Raw genomic sequence first — 8,385 nt, 5'->3', positions numbered from 1 at the left:
ACACACACACACACACACACACACACACACACACACACACACACACACACACACACACACACACCTCTCAGCATTAGCTGGCATGTTGTGGGGTGGGGGACATGGCCAGATGCTGGCTGCGGTCCATGCCACTGGGGTCCCTGCTGTGGGAGTGGGGTGGGAGGGGGACTGTGCTCAAGCAGCGATGCAGGGGTGGGGCAAGGGGAAGCCTGGCCCACACTGTACTCCCCCTCCTCTTTCTCAGTCAGCTGGAGCTCTGGCTAGGGAGCAGAGGGACAGGGCCAGCCCTGCTCTCTGGAACAGTCAGCCTAGCCCAGCCCAGCCCAGCCCAGTGCTGAAAAGCATGCTGGGATGCTGGGGGACTCTGATTTAACTTAAACCAGGAAGGGGTCTGGGACAGAAGTTTCATAAACTGTTTTGACCTGAATCAGTTACGTCTGATATTACATTCAACCAGGTTTATCTTAAATTAGTTTCAGCCATTTTGAAACTGGTTTATGTGCACTGAGCTTGTGTTTTGTTACAAGTTTAAGCCAGTTTCTGATCACTTAAACAAGCTGATGTGTAACTTCTGTCCCCAGCCAAAAAGTTCTCCCCATATAACTACACTAGTCCTGGTAAACCTGCCCTTTCAGAAAACACCTGTCTCTAACCAAACAGCAGTGGCAGTGTTCGTGTCCCGTTTTAATGAGGTGATAACTTCAAAGGTTACTTAGGATTGGTTAAGCACTAACATTGTTAAGCAAAGCAATTGCAGAAATAAAAATAAATGGAAGTCAAATAATTGTAACCCGTTTGCCATGTAATGGTAGCAGAAGTTGTCAGCAGACAAACAGAAAAAGATGTGCCGAGTCACCTTCTCTGCTCCCCCAGTGACACCCATTAACACCTCCTGGTGCCGGCATCACTCACACATATCTCTGCTTTCTTTCTCATCACCTCTCAAGGCGTGGAAAGTCCTCCCAGAGGTAATCCATAAAGCCACTAACCTCTCATTCTTAAAATCCTGACTCAAGACCCATTTGCACTAAGATTCCTACAAGAAGCCACCAGCTAACAGTCACTAAGTAGGAAGCCAGATGGATCCGTGTGCATTTAAAAAACAAACAGCACAACTGTTCAGTTTTCTTGAACAAATTAACTATACAATAACTAAGCTACCCGCTTACATGATTTTACCATGGTAGGCTAGGATTTGCGAAGGAACCAAAGGGAATCAGACACGTACTTCACGCTGAAATTAGTTCATCTCTTCTGAAAATCCCAGCTGTTTCTTTCATGCTGTCATTCTCTTTCCCTCCTACTGTTACATTAACCTGCTTTTTTCATGTCTTAAATTATACTGTAAGCTTCAAGGAGAATATGGTCCCTGCCAGGATGAGCTGGTACACTGACCATGAGCTGGACCTTTAGGGAAGCTTGGTTACATTTAGTCTGTGCCTGGACTTCTGCTGCAGCAGGGTGTTAAGGAGACTCAGGTGAGCCTCTGAGTAGAGGAACTATGCAGCAGGGTCACAAAATTAGGCTCACTTGAGTAATACTGGTGCCATCTCCAGCCTAAAAATATGTTGTCTGCTGCTAGCCTGAAACAGATCTGAGGTCCAGGAAGCATTTGTGAGGGATGAGCTTCTCTGAGGGCTCTACAACTGTTTGAGCCAGATGAAAAACCTGCAAAAGGGAGAAGCTTTCTAACTATTAATGAGATAAGGAAAAGAGTGTGCAGATCTTAGGGAAATGCCATATTGCACTGTACTGACACGGCATACAGAGCTTACATTGGACCTGATGATGTAGTGTCAAGGTTCAGTACTAGCTGTAAGTTTGACCTTTCTCTCAGTCTTTCTGTGAGCAGTTTTCCAGGTGATGAGCCTTGCACCTTTACTTCTTCCAGAGGGAATCCCATTGTTTGCCCCACTCTTTAGAAAGGATTTCTAGGTGATAGCCCCCCTTCATGCCAACTGTGATTACTCAACAGGTATAAATGTATCTGTCCATCTGCACAGATTCCCTGAGACAGCTATGAGTAGTAAATGGATACAGGGACTTCTCCAAAACAGTACTTCTTAGTTACATCAGTAGGAATGGGAAAGGATTAAAACAGCAAGCATGAGCGCTGCATGCCCCCTGGAGGCTGGGGGGCCATGGCGACTGCCCGCAGGTGGCAGCAGCAGCAGTGTTGGCAATGGGGGGGAGGGGGGGTTGTTGGCAACCACCCACAAATGCTGCCAAGAATGTCAGTGGTGGCCAGCAGCAATCGGGGACCACCTGCAGATGCCGCTGATGGTGTTGGCAGCGAGGGGGAGTGGTGAGCAGTGACCACCCACAGGCGCCACTGACAGGATCAGCGGCACTTTTTGCAGGAGGTGCATCACCAAGCTCAGGGGGTGCACATGCACCTGCATACACGTCGCCAATGACAGCAAGCAAGCCTGAACACTCTTTGCCTTAGGCAGCTCACCTTGCTTTCTGCCATTCCTTGTCTTAAGTTTTAGGCAAGTCTAACTTATCCCAGACACACCAGTCTCTGGATATATAGACTGGCTGCCTCCTTCAGTCCCTTCTCAGCTTCAGAATTTTGCCACCCCTCTCTCTGGGTTAGGAGTTGCTCTGTAGATCAGAGCATGGGTGGAGTAAAATTTCAAAGGAATTGGCACCCCGATTGTAAACAACTGTTACTGGTTATCTGAAGCCATTTACTGTAGTTTTACTTGAAACTCATCTAAGGTTGACTTATCCCCTAGCTATCCTTTAGCAAGCAGCACAATAGTCATTAGAAAAATAGGCTCACACATAATATTCAGAGCAACGATACAAATCTATCCCACCTTCCTCACATGCAGCTTCTGATGGAAACATGCATCATGGACCCAGCCCTACTCCCATCCAAGTTAAAGAGGGTGCTACCACTGAAGGACTGGGCTCTGGGTACTACTACCATCTTTTTGACAAATCAGTGAAGTGGTGACTGAATACAGCCAAAAAGTACTGGTATGCATGGCAACACTTCCTAAGTTATCACTCATTTTTTTCCACAGTCTTTTTCCTTTGAAACGTGGGTACCTCGAGCGGGTCTGGCTACAAGATCAGACCCTACTTTTGTAGCAATGTATTTGCCTTGTATTTTTTTAGTACGAACTGCCCTCAATTAGTCATCGACCTGGTTTAGTAGCTGCACCTTTACTATTCAAGCAGTTAGTGACGTGAAAATTTATAATGGTTCTACCTTTGTTTTAAAGCTGGCCTAGATCTAAACTCACAAGGGGCTGTAACTAAATTTGACAAAAGCTGTAACTTCTAAATAAGAACTGCGTGTGAATCTTTTTGACAGCCCAGGTTAGGGTTTCATCATTATGGACCCAGATCTCAGACCTGGTTCTTTCAGCATTTCAGAAACCTTTTGGACGAACCAAAGCAGGGCTTTGAGGTGAATCTAAGATGACAGAAACCCATGGGTAGGTGTCTATGGTTTCAAACCTAAATCATAAGAAAATGCATTTTTTGCACAATTTTGAGTCAAAACTATATGTAGCCCCATGGTTTTAGCTGAATTTGCTGGAGAAGACTCAAAGCAAAACTTTAACAAGTAACTGGTCCAATAAGTAGGAGTATGTTAGTTTACTGTGGACATATCTACACGTGCTATTAAGGCAACTGCATAAACTCTAGCTCAGTTCATGCAGGAGTTTATTGCTCCCAGGCATACCATTTGCACATGTGCCAAGGTTCTGACCTGGCTCAGTGTGCTGCAGAGGGACTCATTGGGGCACAAGGATGCTTCAGTGCAGGGCTAGCTGACAGACAGCCCCTGATATGAAAGCACCCTCAAGCCCCAGCCAGCCCCTTCAGCATCTACACATCCATAGATTTCATAGATTTCATAGACATTAGGGCTGGAAGGGACCTCATAAGATCATCAAGTCCAGCCCCCCTCGCAAGGGGCAGGAAGTCAGATAGGGTCAAAGGATCCCAGCAAGATAAGCATCCAAGTGTTTCTTTAAAGTGTCCAAAGTATGTGCTTGCACCTCCTCTGGGGGGAGTCTGTTTCAAGCCTTGGGGGCTCGGACAGTAAAGAAGTTTTTCCTTATGTCTAGCTTAAAACAGTCTTGCAGGAGTTTGTGACTGTTAGACCTTGTCTTCCCCTGGGGTGCTCTGGTGAATAGGTGTTCTCCCAGATCCTGATGCAGGATCACCCCTGAGCCTGCACTTCTCTAGGCTGAAGAGTCCCATAGCTCACAGTCTCTCTTCACAAGGCCTGTCCTCTTGCCCTCTGATCATGCACGTGGCTCTCCTGTGGACTCTTACAGGCTTCTCCACGTCCTTCCTAAATTGTGAAGCCCAGAATTGGATGCAGTACTCCAGCTGTGGCCTCACTAAAGCTGAGTACAGTAGGAAGATGGCATCCTGGGTCTTGCTTGAGATGCATCAGCAGATGCAAGCCAGAGTTTTGTTCACTTTGCCACTGTGGTATCGCACTGGTGGCTCATGTTCATCTTGTGGTCAATCATGACCCCTCGAGTCTCTTTCGGTCATGGTGCGAGCAAGTGTAGTATTGCTGAGCCTATAAGTGTGATGCAGGGGTTTTTTCCCGGAGGTGGAGCACCTTGCATTTCTCCGGATTGAATGCCATCAGGTTTTCATCTGCCCACCTTGCAAGCCTATTGAGGTCGGCCTGGATCACCAGCCTATCCTCAAGTGTGGACACTCTTCCCCAAAGTTTGGTGTCATCAATGAACTTAGCCAGTCCACTTCTTCCACCAGCGTCCAGACCGTTTATGAAGACATTAAAGAGTACAGGTCTGAGAACAGAGCCTTGGGGGACACCACTAGTCACTGAGTATCATGTTGATTTGGTTCCGTCAACTATCACTCTCAGGGTCCGACCTCAGAGCCAGTTCCCCAGCCATCAGACTGTGGAGTAGTCGAGGCCGCAGTTGCCCAATTTTTCCATGAGCACATCATAGGACACCAGGTCAAAGGCTTTTTTAAAGTCCAAATATATAATATCAACCTCTTCCCTTTCATCCAGGTGATATGTCACTTGGTCATAGAAGGAAATGAGATTGGTCAGGCAAGACCCACCCGCAACAAACCCATGCTGGCTATTACTCAAAATGTTGCCTTCAGTTAGCCTGTCAAGAATGGTTTCTCTGATAATTTTTTCCAAAAACTTCCCAGGGATTGAGGTCAAACTGATTGGCCCATAGTTTCTTTGGTCCTCTTTCCTCCCTTTCTTGAAGATGGGCACCACCTTGGCCCTCTTCCAACCTTTAGATACTTCGCCCAAGCACCACAAGTTCTCAGATATCCTTGCCAGTGGCTGCACTATGATGTCTGCCAGTTCCTTTAGCACTCTTGTATGCAATCTATCCAGACCAGCTGATTTGTGGGCATCCAGCCTCTAAAGATGCTCCCTCACAAGATCCATGCCAATGGTGGGCATATATTCACCCTCACCCTGGTCATCCCACATCATGTTAGGCAGGGTGGTCCCTTTGGACTGGTGAACAACCAAGGCAAAGTAATCATTAAGCAGATTGTCTTTTTCCTGAGTGTTGGTAGTCAGCTGCCCCAGCTGGTTTAGCAGGGGTCCAGTGTTGCCCTTGTTTTTCTTTCAAGTCCTCACATACGTGAAGAAGGACTTTTTATTGTCCTTGATTCATGTAGCCAGTTGGAGTTCAGTTGCAGCCTTGGCTTTCCTACTTCATTCCCTGCAGGTGCAGACCAGTGCAGAATACTCCTCCTCAGTGGTGTTTCCTGTCTTCCATCCTTTATAAGCCTCTCTTTTTAGATGTAGGAGGTCCATAAGTTTCCTCTTGAGCCAAGGGGGTTGTTAAGCCCTTTAACCACCTTTTCTACAGGTTGGGATGGACTCCCCTCGTGCTTCTAGGATCACTTCCTTAAGGAGCAACCACTCAACATGAACTCCCCTCCCTGTGAACTCATGGCCTTTCGGACCCTCAAGAACAAGCCTCCTGAGCTTATGAAAGTCAGCTTTCCTAGAGTTGAGGACTGCTGCATTGCTGGCTGACTTGCCAGCTTTGCAATGGATAGTAAAAGTGACCAACTCATGGTCACTGTTGCCTAGCTTCCTTTCAATTCTTAGCCAGCTGATTAGATCATCCCCTTTGGCTAGTACCAGGTCTAGGAACGTCTTACCTCTTGTTGTCCCATAAGCTTCTTGAGAAAGGTAAAGTTCATCCACGCATGTAAGGAGGCTTTGAGACCGATCAGATTTGGCCAACTGCTCTTCCCATGAGATGTCTGGGTAGTTGCAGTCTCCCATGACAACCATGCACAGAGAGCGTGCAGCCTCAGCCAGTTCCCTGGCAAATTCTTGGTTAAGCTCTTGTTCCTGATTTGGAGGTCTGTACTAGACTTCTACCATTGTATCCCCTTCACTACGTTCCCCTCATATTCTAACCCAAAAGGTCTCCAGTCGTCCTTCTTGGATGTCAATCTCAGCTCGTGGAGACATGTAGCTCTCCTTCACATAGAGAGCTACACCTCTACCCTTTTTTCACCTCTACCCTCTCTCTCTCCTGGACAGGGTGTAGCCATTTATACTCATAGTCCAGTCATAAGAGGAGTCCCACTAGGTCTCCATTATCCCTATGAGATTGTAGTCATTTTTGTTTAGCAGAAGGACCAGTTCCTCCTGTTTATTCCTCAAACTCCTAGCAGTAGTGTACAGGCAAGTAAGTCCTACTTGCCTTAAGGTTAGTTGTCTTAAGTTTACTTAAGGTTACTGTGGCCCCTGGTGTTACTTGAGGTCACTGGGGCTCGGGGTAACTCGAGGTTAATTGGTGTTAATTGATCAGCGGAAAAAGTTGAAAGGCAGCAGGGTGGAGGAGCAATGCAGGGGAGAAGCCGGCACAGAGGTCAGGGCCAGAGCCGTAGCCGGAACAGAGAGACTGCATGGGAGCCAAGAGGTATGGGGAGAGGGTAGCTGGAGCTGGGAACTGGGTCAGGGGAAGCTGCGGGTGCCAGGGAGAGGCTGCAGGTGAACCAGGGAGCCAGGAACCAGGTCAGGGAGCCAGGAACTAGGTCAGAGAGGTTGTGGGGCCAGGAAAGGCTGCAGGGGAACTGGGGAGCCAGGAGCCAGGTCAGGGGAAGCTGCAGGTGCTGGGAGCCGGGTCAGGGAGCCAGGGAAAAGTCTCAAGTGCCAGGGAGAGGCTGTGGGGGCCAGGAAAGGCTTCAGGGGAACCAGGGAGCCAGGCCGGGGAGCCTGGGAAAAGCCTCAGGTGCTGGGGAGAGGCTGTGGGGGAACCAGGGAGCCAGGAACCGGGTTGGAGAGCTGCGAACTGGGTCAGAGATGCTGCACAGGCTGTGAAAGGCTGTGGGGGAACCGAGGAACTGGGAACTGGGTTGGGGAGCCAGGAAAAAGTTGTGGATGCTGAGAGCTGGGTCAGGGAGCTAGGGAAAAGCCTTGGGTGCCGTGAAGAGGTTGCGGGTGCCGGGAGAAGATGCAGGGACTGGGAAGAGGCTGCAGATCCCAAAAGCTGGGTCAAGGAGCTGGGGAAAAGCGTGGAAAAGCTGGCAGGCAGTGGGGGAGCTGGGAGGCAGAGGCAGTGGCTGGAGAAAGGCTGGGAAAGAAAGTGAGAAGTTGCTGGAGGCAGCGGAGGCAAGCTGGGAGATTGGGGAGGTGCTACAGGGGGTGCTGGGGAGATCGGGGAGAAGGCGGAGATGGTGAGGCACCCTGGGGAAGCCAGGGACAAAGAGAGAGAGAGAGAGAGGGAAGACTGGGGAAGAAAACAGAGACAATAGGGCACAACGGGGAAGCTGGAGAACAGAGAGGGAGGCAGGAAAGATTGGGGAGAGAAGGCAGGGAGAGAGAGGGAAGATAGAGAGGGAAGGCAGAGGCAGCGGAGAGACAGGGAAGATCTGGGAGAAGGCAGAAGCGGTGGGACACATATGGAAATGGAGACAGAGAGGGAGAAAATCAGGGGGAGAAGGCACAGAGAGAGAGACAGGGAAGACTGGGGAGAAGGCAGAGGCAGCAAGATGCAAGCAGGAACAGAGAGATCAGGGAGGGAATGTAAAGAGAGAGAGAGAGACAGGGACTTAGTTGGGAGCCTGTAGCAAGACAGAGACCAACTCGGGGTCAAAAACATCAGTTGTATTAGACAGGCAGTATACTCTAAAGCTCACAAAGTTATTGGTTCCTACACACACACACAAACAAGCACTCACACACACACAAAATGGTAGCAGGAGAGAAAAAGACTTGTTGGGGGGATTGAAGTCAAGGTGTGTAGGGACAGAGTCCAGGTCCTTTGCTTGGGGAAGGAAGGTGGGTGATAGCTACCTATCCTGGACTGTGGCATAGTGATCCTCAATGGCCAGTTGGGGTCTTCTCATAGATTTCATAGACATTAGGGCTGGAAG

Source organism: Gavialis gangeticus, unplaced genomic scaffold, assembly GCF_001723915.1.
Source record: "Gavialis gangeticus isolate Ggan-Ray unplaced genomic scaffold, GavGan_comp1, whole genome shotgun sequence".
In the NCBI taxonomy this organism is placed as follows: domain Eukaryota; kingdom Metazoa; phylum Chordata; order Crocodylia; family Gavialidae; genus Gavialis; species Gavialis gangeticus.
This window is presented reverse-complemented; position numbering follows the sequence as displayed.